Source organism: Lichenostomus cassidix, chromosome 2, assembly GCF_008360975.1.
Source record: "Lichenostomus cassidix isolate B80296 chromosome 2, HeHo_3.0, whole genome shotgun sequence".
NCBI classification, from domain to species: Eukaryota; Metazoa; Chordata; class Aves; order Passeriformes; family Meliphagidae; genus Lichenostomus; species Lichenostomus cassidix.
Genome location: NC_139482.1, coordinates 31,685,153 through 31,696,980, shown reverse-complemented (window position 1 = coordinate 31,696,980; position 11,828 = coordinate 31,685,153). Strand labels below are relative to the sequence as shown.

General features: G+C 42.2%; 1 protein-coding gene and 1 long non-coding RNA gene across 9 annotated transcripts in view; one reads left to right on the top strand and one right to left on the bottom strand.

Moving 5' to 3' along the window:
- Window positions 1–3,159: 3,159 nt before the first annotated feature.
- On the bottom strand, window positions 3,160–4,344 carry LOC146441077 (uncharacterized). The gene is made up of 2 exons (XR_014850396.1): window positions 3,995–4,344; window positions 3,160–3,888 (listed from the first exon to the last, which is right to left on the bottom strand). It is a non-coding gene; the product is annotated as an uncharacterized LOC146441077 (long non-coding RNA).
- A 178-nt stretch (window positions 4,345–4,522) lies between these two features.
- HYCC1 (hyccin PI4KA lipid kinase complex subunit 1) overlaps window positions 4,523–11,828 on the top strand; it is a 43,294-nt gene continuing 35,988 nt past the window's right edge. For 4 of the 8 annotated variants that reach the window (XM_085050910.1, XM_085050909.1, XM_085050903.1 and 1 more), the window contains exon 1: window positions 4,529–4,635. The gene's annotated coding sequence lies outside the window, so the exon portion shown is untranslated. The other 4 variants (XM_085050904.1, XM_085050905.1, XM_085050908.1 and 1 more) reach the window with 4 other exon arrangements.

The window sequence follows — 11,828 nt, the reverse complement described above, 5'->3', positions numbered from 1 at the left end:
CTCATGTAGTGAGATAGTTTACATATTATTTATGTTTCTGATGATTCAGTTGCTGTGTTTTTTAAATATTGCCTTATGTTAGTAGTACAGTAAGAAAAAGTTTTTTCTGGTATCAAATCCTTATAGTAGTTTCCCCTTAAAATTTGATTAAAAATTAGAATCTAGTATCTTGTATTTTCAGGTATTGTAAGCATCATCTGTCAGTGGAAAACACTGATATGGAACATACTGTTTATATAACTGGCTTTCAACAGCAAGTCAGATGCAGTTTTAAATTTGAGTTATGTGAATTTAAACTTTTGGAAAGCCTTTGCATAGTACAGTAAATTAACTGTTTTCTTTTCAATTCTACTGTAGTGGTTTTGTAATACATATTTCTTTTCAATATTAGCAAATCAAGTCACAGTAGCGTTATGCTTCTGTGTAAGCTTTGCCAAGAGAAGCTAAGTAAGGAGACCTCCAGGTTGCCAGGAGAGCTCCTGGTTTGTAAAAAGTGTAAGATAAAAGCTATCTTTATTTAGAATAAATATAACGTTTCATAAATTGTGAAGTAAAAAGGATACTTCTTTATAGTTCTATTGGAATGTATTTTTAAAACCTGAAATTCTAGTAAAAGGACTTTATTCAATTAATTGACAAAAAATCCTTATAGAATCCTTCCTTCTTGAGCAGTTTCCTTTAAAGTGTTTTGTGATAATATGAGAAATCTGAGATTGTGAGATCTTCAGTGTTTCGGAATCAAACAGATGTTAGTTAGTGATTTTTCACTTTCTGGAAAGATCTGGTAAGGAGCTTTCTGCTAGAGCAATTTTCTGTCAAAACATGGATTTGATAAAATATAACATTTTGTAGGAAGATATTGATTTGTTTTATGTTTTCAAGAGAAAGCTATTGAAATATTTTATTTATGGTTGAAACAAGAATATAAAGAAGGAAACCGTAAGTCAAAACTGAACATCTGACACTGTCAAAATATCATAGTCAGTTGTTTCAGCAGTCCTAAAATAAAAATTGCAGAATTGGTGGTTTTTTACAGAAAGTGCTGTCATCTTATTTCTATTACAAAGGAAATTTCAGAATATCTGTTTATTCTTCCTAGGTCAGCATGATTTTCTTACTTTTTTTTCTCCCTGACTTTTTACATGCTTTGGTTACTGAAACTGTTTTCATGGAGAATGTCAGACCAGGAGTCTCCAGAGCCTTCTGCATTTGTTACAAAGCTCTTGGACCTCTGCTGATTTGAAGAACGACTTGATGCTTCCTCATAAACCCAATTAGGGGAGTTAATCAAAAGCTCTGCAGGACAGCAATGTGAGTTCTGGGCATCTTTGAAAATGTTAGCTGAATTTCTAATCAAGAGTACAGACTGCTCTTAATTCTGCAGCGAGTGTTGCTCCATCCTAATCAAAACAGAAGGGCTGCTGCCCAATGGTGCTCCCATCCATGGAGCAGCATGTCCTGTAGCTGTGGCCACAGCCAGCCTGGCCTAGGCTGCCCCTGGGATAGAGGACCAGAAAATTATTCTTTTGGGAATTCTGTCTCTCTCCCTAAACATGCCCTTCTTGGTGTCTCATAGGCTTTGGATTTTGTCTGAGATCAGATGACTGGAAATAACTGCTATTTTTTTCCCATGGTCCAGATGTATTATCTTTTAAAAATGGTCTCTGTGTTGAATTGAGCTTTAAGAACATGGTCATATGACAGAGATTAAGGTTGTTAAGTATTTATTTATCGAGGATTTCTATTTTTAAAGAAGCTTACAACTCCATTATATATCTAAATATAAGAACTTGTAATGAATAGGCAGAGATTGAAAATTATGAAGCAGGCAGAATCTGTAAGTTCCAAATTATATTTCTGAGAAATGAGGATGTTTTATGAAATCTGAAGAGATCTTCTTCCTGGAAATACTATTTGTGAAACAGCACTGAGCAGTCCTGACTGCTGTGAAAGTGGAACAAAAGTTCTGATTCTTTGTAGCCCTCCTCTGAGAGGGCAGTTTGAAATGGATTGCTAATTGCAAAAAAACCTTGTCCTAAACATAACACTAAAGTGCAGAAAGTGATGTGTACATCTCGGCACAAAAATCTAAACATGTTAAAAAGAAAATATATTGTATACCTTTTTGTGCATCTAGAATATTTAGGACTAGTGTGCTAAGAATGCCTGAAACACTAAAATAATTTAGAAGTTAAAAAATAAAATCTGTGGAAATAATATAAGCTGAACTATTTTTTTTCGATAATGTGACCTGACATTGAAGAATAATTATCTGCTGCATGAGAATAATTTGCCTGCCTTTTGTTTGCAGATGATTCATTACTTTTGGTAATCATTAGAGTTACAACACATTAATAATGGTAAAATTAATAACTAATGACAGTATGATCTCAGTACCTCTGTTTGCAGTTATCAGGGTCACTTAGGATGTCACAAGCCACATCAGTACCCAGTCTGACACCTGGTCTGAGCATGCAGGCTAATAAACTCCTCCTGCACTGCTGTGTCTTTGCTTCCATTGCTTGTTCTTCGGTCCATGCTGCTCTCAGAACTGCAGAACTGAGCAGTAAACTAGCTCAGGGGACAGAAGTATGTTTAAAAGAACTTGGTTTTTTCTACTTGGTTCTCTTCAGACTGAATTGACTTGGCTTTTTTTGTAACTGTTGGGTCACAAAAATCAGAGGGTCTCGGGAATATGTACAGGCAGCAGGTGGGAAAGACACAGCGATGGAAGCTGTGTATGCCTACAATGTTGCTGGAAGAAACAGTGGTGGGAATGTGGAGAAAGTCAGTCAGGTAAAGAGCTTTAAAAAAAATCTCCAAAGTGTTAAGTATTCTGGCTGTTATTCAGGTGTATATTCCTTCAAAGGAAAAAGTTTATTATCTTCCTTTAAAAGTTCCATTTGGTTGTTCCTAAGATTATGACATTTAATTGTCTCTCTTCATTTTGGTGCAATAATAAAGCTTTATCAAACCTTTGTTGGAACAAATATCTATCTTCAGGAAAACAGACCTATATTATCCAGTGTCATAGAAACTGTTAACAGAATTAATTTAGACCATAACACAGTGGGAGTATTCTAAAGACAAATGGCTTAGTAAGACATTTATATTCTAAAAGCACTTTTTATGTATTATGTTTTATATTATAAAAGGTCCTTGAAAATAACACATATTTTATTGTCAATAAATTAATATACTATACACCTATGGAAATGAATGGTACAATAGCAGAAACAGCTCAGACAGAATAATAGTGATGTACTGATGTCCATATGCAGGATGGCCAAGAAAAACTTGAAGTGCATTGAACCCGGTATTTTCTCAAGGTTCAAGGTTCCAGGGAAGTCAATAAACTTGTGTGTGACCACATTATCTACCTGTACAAAGTAACTGAGGAAATGAACATGGGCAAGGCATAGAAGACCATGGCTTCTAAATGAGAAATGCTATGGGACAGCACTTTGTGACAGTGCTGCTGGTGTTAATTCAGGCTCTGTCATTCCATTATATTTGATACAGACCAAATCACAGCCTCCTTGCCTTGATTTCACCACACAGCAATTAGAATGCTGATTAACTTAATCTTTATTAATCCAGATTACCAGAAGTGCGTGCTTCTGAGGAATAACATTTACATCCTGAAAGCGTACTTACAAAGAAACTCTGGTGGTAACAAAACACTGTAAAAATCAAAAGTAGCTATTTGTGGGGCATGCAATTTTATTTTAAGATTTTTCTTCAGAGCAGTCCAAGGATGAAGTCAGTAGAAAAAAAATGGGGGGGGGGGTAAATAAAATACTTGTAAATGGAAAGATCTTGGAGTGCTGTGGAATGACACTTGTCCACAATTGCTTCACATGGAAAACGCTGATAAGAATCCAGTATCTACATAATGATTAAGACACGCCTGATGAAAATTAAGAGGCATTCAGTTCCGTGGCATTGCCATCAGGGTGCCTGGAAGCATCTCCTGCGGAGCTGTCAGCCGTACCTTTGTTGGGCTGGGGCACTGGCAGGCGTGACTCTGCCTCCCCCTGCTCCTGCCTCCAGCTCTGCTCTTATTTCCGAGAGTCAGGCGGGGGCAATGTGTGATGTGGGACAGCGGCAGAGCACAGGCAGCTCCGTGCCGCTCTCTCGCACCCATGCCAAGCGCTGCCGCCCGCGCTCTGTTCCGAGGGTTCGCCGCCAACTGGCGCTCGCAGGGCAGTTTCGGCAGCGGGCGCTGCCCCGGAGGGCGCATCTCCCCGCGGGCACGACCCTGCCCAGCGCCCCGGACTCCGCCGAGCTTGCCCCAGGACCACGCTCCCATGGGAGCCGCAGCGGGGAGCCCCCGCCTGGTCCCGCCGCCTGGTCCCGCCCCCGGGGCGCTCTCCCGGGGCGCTCTCCCAGCGCGCCCCCCGCGCCGCTCTGCCGCCCTCCCTCGGAGCGGGGCGGCACCGCCCATCGGGGCAGCGGGGCGCGCGCACGGCCCGCTCTGCCGCGCCATTGGCTGGCGTGACCGCGCTGCGCGCTCGGGTTGGCTGCGGCCGCCGCCAGGCAGCGGCGGGGCCGGGCGGTGCCCGCCCGCTCCGGCGGCTCCCGGCGGGAGGGTGAGTTTGAGTCGCGGCCGCGGCGGAGCCGCCGGGCGGGAGGGTGAGTTCGATTCCCGGCCGCTCCCGCGGGGAGAACTTTTTTTCCCGCGCGGGGCCGGCGCATCCCGACGGGGCGGCCGCGGCCGTCGGGCAACTCGCGGCCGACCGAGCGGAGCCCCACTGGCTCCGGGTCCCGCGCCCCGCCCTGGGGCAGCCGGAGGCGCGCGGCTGGATCGGCCGTGACTCGCCGGGGCGGCGGTGGGTGAAGGGCGCGGGGAGGGAGGCCGGGAGGGGGCGGTGGAGTTGCCGGGGGCAGGGCCGGTGCCCGGGGGCGATGGAGGGGCAGGGCGGGTCCTCGCCCCCGGTGCGGGGCTACAGGGCGGTGCTCCGGGCACCGGGTGCAGCCTCTCCCCTTCCCGCGGGCGCTCCCGGGCCCCGCCGGCATCCCGGCCGCGGCTGGCCGCCCGCTCGCCGCGCACCGCCCGCGCCCGGCCCGACTCCGGTAGGGCAGAGCGGGCGAGCGGCGGCATCGCCGGGGCGGTCTGGGCAGCGGCGGGGCAGCGGCGCCTTGTGCCGCCGGGAGAAGGCGGCCGGGGCTGCGGGAGAGACAAAGGAGCTGCTCCCGCGGTGTCCCCGGAGCAGAGCAGGCGGCGCGGTGCCTGGCAGCGAGCTCCCGGCGCGGCTGCGGACCTTCGTGGGGAGCTTTGGGGCATAGCCGGGCGGCGGGCAGGGAAACGCCTTCCCTGTAACCCGTGCCGTGGGTCCGTTTGGGGTGTCCGTGCGGCCGTGAGCGCCGTGCCCGCCGCGGGGATGCGGAGGTGGCAGCAACAGTTAGAACGGCGGAGTTGGATCTCCGAGCGGCAGCGCTGCAGCTGCGCGGCTTCTGCCTCCCTGGGCTTCGCCGTGGAACTTGGCGCTCATGAAATTGGAGTGACCTTCCTTCCATGTGCTTTGTGCTTCAAAGGTAACGGTGAAAGCAGAGGTAGTGCCCGTGGACTTGTCTTGTTCCATGTAATCCCGACAGCCATCACGTTTGTTACCCGTCCAATTGAATCCCAGCTCTATGCCGAAAAAGCTCCTTGGGTTCACAGGGAAAAAGATTTGTGTGCTTGAGGATTATGAAGGCTTGCTAGTATCGACCTTTTGTAAGTTTTGACATACACTGCCAGGGCGTGAGGAGATCACTGTAGAAGAACAAAATAGGAAAGTTTCTGTTACATGATTGGTGTTAGGGTTGTTAGCTGCAAATTTGGATTTAGTGGCTTTTTTTTAAGGCAATTTGAGCAAATTGCATTGCAAAGAGGCAAAAAGCAGTATTATGGAGCAAAGTGTAGAGTGACATTGATGACTGCATCTGGAAAGCAGTCATCTAGTCTAGTCATCTAGTTCATGGCATCTGGAAAGCTTTTTCTGCAGTTTTTCCCTCCAATAATGGACTTAGGTGCTACAGTGTTTTTTCAGAAGTTTTTGCTTTCCACAATATCACAGAAAGGTTGGGGTTGGAAGGGACCTTAAAGATCATATAGTTTCATCCCCCACAATGGTGCCTGGCTTTTGTTCTCTCCACCTTCCAACAAGTTCTTTTATGTTATGAAAAGTAAGTAGTGTTGTATAATGTGGTCAAATTAATTTGCAATCTATTGTAGTTTCATCAGTGAAATAGTTTTGGTAAAAGTAATATACTTTGAAGTTGAATTTTAGACCCTTCTGGCAGTGTTTTTGGATGTATTTTTTCATCCAGAGTAGGACAAATATATGAAAATACTAATTTTGAAACACAAACTGCATCTGCTTCTCTTCTGTGATAATCTCTTTGTGAGGCAAGGCACTTCTAATAGGCTTTTTATCAGAGGGATGATAATTCTGAGGAAGTTCAGTACTACTTGGGATGAGTTATTAACTGTAACAATTCATTTTCTTGCAGCGGTGAGCTGTTTTAAAGGGATATGTTAAATTGAATCAGAAAGCTTTTTCCAAGGAAAAAGGCTGTCAGGGGCAGAATTGTGTTGAGATTCTGCTGTAGTCTCCTGGATGGGCGGGTTTGCTTTCACTTGAGGGAGTCCATGGGAGACATGTTCTCAGGCATAGCTGGGTAGTTAAGTCACTTGGATTCTAATTTTGTGAGGACTTGTATCACAGGCATGTGTGTGAGATATTGCAAGGCTGGGCACTGCAAGTGGTGTGTGTCATCTGGATTTTACTTAGCACAGTGGGGCTGACTCTGAACTGGGAGAAGAACCTGTTTGCTGATGCACGTGACTGGGTCAAACCTAACAGTAAGTCACTGAGTTAAAGTCTCATTCATAGTACACATTTCTCTAAAACCCCAATACCTTGAACCTCCCTCATGTCCATGTCAGGAAATTAATTTTCATTAAAGCCTATCTTAAGGTAAATATTAGGTTGTCTCTTAACCTGTCACTGACTTTAATGCATGCAATGTGAAAATCAACCTGTTAATTCTGGAGATTTAAATTATTAGTTATCAGACATTGGCTAATGCCTGGTTATTTTAATTAGAAAATGAACATATATTTCATGACCTGATGTGACACTCAGTTTTTTCAGGTTGTATGGAAAAAGCATGATTTGTGAAATCCGCATGATTTCGTAGTGCAAAGTCACAGTTCCCAGACTTTCCTTTGGGACTAAGAGCTTGTGGAGTATTTGAGGCTTTCAGATGAAACTCTCATGACACATAAGTGTTTATGTTGATAAGAATATTAAAATGCAGTAGCTCTTGGGCTCTTAAAAAAGATCGCCTGTGCACTCAGCAAACATACAAAGCCTCTATGGGGAAGAGCTTAGACTTAAATCTGTTAGGTGAATCGCCAGGTCAGGTTTCATTCCCAGCCCTCCCCTCTGACGAATGTGCTCTCTGCATCACCTGGCATGCTTCCTCTCTCACTAATGGAAGGTTGGGTACAAAGCTTACACTCAGGTATCCCATAGGACTGTGTGGGTCGTTTTGTTAGCAGCAGTGGAGGTTACACCTGTGAATCACTGCACTCGTGTGTGTTACCTCCAGTGTCACCAGGCAGTCAGTCTGCCAGGAGTAATAAGCATGAAATTTAAGCAGGAGATCTCATCTTGCTGTATAGGAAATGAGAAGCCTGACAGTGTGACTTGCCCTGCATGCATACTCTGTTTTCTTTGAAGTTAAGAGAAGTAGAGTCCAAATCTTGTACACTGCAGAAAAACTGAAGACTGCCCATCTGTAATTATCTTCTGAGGTGAAATACTTTGACTGGAGTGAGTCTGTCTAACCTCTGAGACTTCCATGAGATTATGGAAATACAGAGTGCTTAAAACCTGCAGTTCATATGCAGTGTCTTTCAGTGTGTTGATTTGTACTTGATAGGATGTACTTGAAGGAGTTTGTTGGTTTACTGGAATCTTATAGTTTCCCTGCTTAGGAGAATTACAGCTTTCATTTTGTTAATGCTGTTCTGTTTAATTATGCAAGTATATAAAAAAAAAGACCACTTAAATTGGAATTGTAGGCATGAGATCTTTTCTTTAAATCTGTTTTCTTTCTGTTCCAGGAAAAATAGTCCTTTTGGCATTTGCTGTCCTCAGTTGCTAGAATTGAAATGGTGACGTATGAAATGCACATTTGGAAGTGGAGAATGTGTTGGAATTAAAGCATTTTTTTATTAGCATCAGTTATTTAGAAATTTATACTGGATAAGTTTATTTGAAATGCTTCATGAGATAATCTTGGCAGCAGCAAGGTGTCAGGATAAGGACAGAAACCTGTGTCAGATCAGTGTTGTTGAAGACAAGGAGTACTGAAGTATGAAAATGTATTTAATGTGTAGCAACTGCATAATGCTGGTAGGCTGTGTTTAAAGTTGCTGCTCAAGCTCTGCATGCCATTAAAATGTTTATTCCTGCAATGGCCAGGCTCTTTCCTCTACTCTATAATGTGTAAGTGTATGCATACACTTTTTAGATTAAGTACTTCTGCATGAATTTGAGATTTTCTCTATAAATAACTGACACTTGAATCATTCAAAGTTATTTGAAAGCATTTGGAATTCAAAAAGTTTTCCACGAGGCTGACAGGTGAAATGCTCCTGCATTTGTTCGTTCTGTAAATCAGGTTTCTATCAGAACTTGTGTTAGAATTTCACTAGCATGAAAACTCAAATACTTCTGGATTAGATATTAAAAAACCCCAAAACACCAAAACCAACATGTGAAAGATTTACCAACTGTAATAGTTCTCAGTTTACAGCATTTCTAAATTAGTGCTGGATATGAAATATTTTCTTGTACTTCTGGTGAAACTGTTTTGAAGCCTTTGCCCTAATCAGGGCCATGTTCAAGAGAAGCAGAATAAAAATAGCGTCTTGGCTGAGTCTGTGAGGGCAACTGTTATTTATGGCAATTTCTTTAGTCACATCCCCACATGAACTTACATGCTTTGGGAACAACTGGAAAGATAGTGAATGAAAGCAGTAGAACTTACAGCCAAGTGAGTCCTGAAATTGTCTGAATGTGACCTTCTTTTGTCTTCTAATGCCAGAAAGGGGAGGATGTTGGTTTAGTTGTTTGTGTGATGAATTAAGGGTTCTGTTTATAAGGCTTCAGTGTAACTTGTTACAAATGTAAAACAGATGGGTTCAATAAACAGTTGTTATTAGGAGCATTATTTATTAGAACTGGAATCAATAAAGGACATGGAATTTGGACAGATACTTAATTATCATCACTCTTGTATATGGAGAATGCCGTTGAAAGTGAGGGCATGCATGAAATGTTTCGTGGCTCATAAATGACCAGCAATGCTGAAGAATCATCTGATTATTTGAGAGGAAGACTTGGAAATGGGTTATCTCTTCAAAACAGATGTATGTTTTTGTTTTTCTATTTCTAACCTCTGATGATATGAAATGCTATGTAACAGTCAAAGTATAGCAAAGAAATTTAGGTAAAAGTAATACTAGTAAAACAGGCCTATTGCTGATGGAAAAGTTGTTAAGTATTTGTGTTCCATCCTGATTGGCACAAGAGCTCTCCTTCTAAACTTTGTGACGAGAAAAGGTATATTTGGGGCACTTTTGATAGCTGTTAAAGACAGCTTTCTTAGGCTTTCTCATCTCTTACCTTTACATTTTGTTACTTTCCTCTATTTGGAAGCTAACCTTTATTTAAAAATAGCATAGCATGCTCCGAAGCTGCACTGGGTACTAATTAACACACTTGGGTGCTTAAAGCCTTGCTGTCTCCTAAGGTTTCCTGCTGTTTGCACTGGATAAATATTTATGCTTCAGCAAGGCAATAATTTCAACCTGACGAACGGTGCATACAACTTTTAATATTTTGCTAATACTAAACACCATGATTTACTACTTTCGCCATATTTTATTGCAGTTCTTTTTTTTTAGGAAGGGAGAAGAAATCCTGTTACACTTTAAATATGTGATAGAGAATTATATCTAATACCCAACAATTAAGCTGTCTAGTAGTCTTGAGTATTGTACAGGAGCTAGTGCTGGATAATGTAAGGTCTCCCTGAGCATCTGGTTAATGGACAAGGCTGTACTATGTCATTGTGATTTGTTTTCAAGCACTTGAATCCTCTTCTCATAAGTCAAGGCAATAGTTTTCTATTTTAAATTATTTTCAATCCTTTAATAGTGGTTGCTGTATTAAAAGAGATGACTGGAACATGTGTAAAAGCATTAAGTTGACCTAGTAAATTTTTAAAAATTGCATTTGACAGATTCTTAACACCAGCCACCTTCTCTGTCAGTTAGGATACTGTGAATATTTTCAGTCTACTATGTAAGACATGTCGGGTATGCTACAGTAACATCTCTACCTGAGGAAGCAGACTAAGGGATCTTCAGGTATGAAAATAATTTCTTTTCCCCTGGTTAATAATCCTTTATGATATTTGCTGGCTGGAGGAAATTGTGTTTCTTCCAGACTTGAAATAGGTTGCAGAACCAGACTGCAGCATCATGTATTTTGTGGTAGGCTGGTGAAAGGGAGAAAAGTGTGATCAAAGTGTGGGAAGGAGCAGTATTGGGGAGTTCCTTAGCTCTGGGTACTTTGTGCTAAAGCAACAATCTTATGTTCTTTACAGTCAATTTAGACGTGATTTGGCAGTGAAATTGAGTATTATCCTCCAGTTAGTAGCACATCTGCTTAAACCAATTACTATATACTCAGTTAAAAGAACATAGTTCTTATTGACTTGCTTTAGATTGTGCCAAAGTACCTGCCTGCTGCATGTCATGTGCTGCAGCCATGCTACTGTTTTTACTCAGTTACAGCTTTTAGGCTCAATAAGCTGCAGTCTTTCTGCTCACATCTCTCACGTTCCTAATTATATTGACTCCGTATGTCAGGTCTAGGAAGACTAATAGGCTCCTGCATTTTTTTTCCCTGCTTTGAACTAAATTCCCAATGCAGCAGCCAGAGGAGCAGGTGAGAGGCTTTTGACAGTAATTCTGCACATCCGCTTACACGTGCATCTGTAGGTTTGTGGGTGCTGGTACAACATTTACCAATTTCTGCCTGTCTTAAGAGAATGGGATTTACATTTAATTGTAAAGCTGAGGAAAAAAATTTGACTTTCTTTACCCCTCTCGCTGTTGTCTCAGCAGCATTACGTGTCAATACTGTAAATGAGGGGCATTTTCACCACAGTTGTGTTGTGATGAGACACTTCAGACAATCAAATTTGTTATGTTACTTAGTGAAACACAACAAAGGAAACATCTGTTTTGCAACGTCTGTAATGATACAGCTTGAAGTAACAGGATTCTGTTGTCTCAGCTGGAATTGGTTGAAGTTTTGTTGAATTTCCAGTAACGTGTACAAATATAGCAGAACTATTCTTCCGGCACTTCTGCATCATGCTAGGGATTGGCTGAGTAAATTTGCAGTCTCTGCTACTTTTAAATCTTTTGCTGCCTTACTCACTTTAATTTTGTATACGTATTTTCAATATTATTCTCTTTGTTCTTAGGCTAAAATTTAAGAATATCTGAAGCATATGCATTTGCATTGGTTACCAAAGATTTTTACTAGAACAGTTGTTTGTGCAGTGATATTTTCTCCCAGACTGTTACTGGCAAACTGTAGCTGCACAGGGAAAAATGATAATGATTTTCCACCTGAAACAACGTAACCAGAGGAGATCTCTAAACTGTGCAGTTCCCTTGCATATGTCATGCACACATTCATTCATTCCTTAAGGAAGTAATGGAAATCTTTGGTTCATTCCTATTTCAGTGG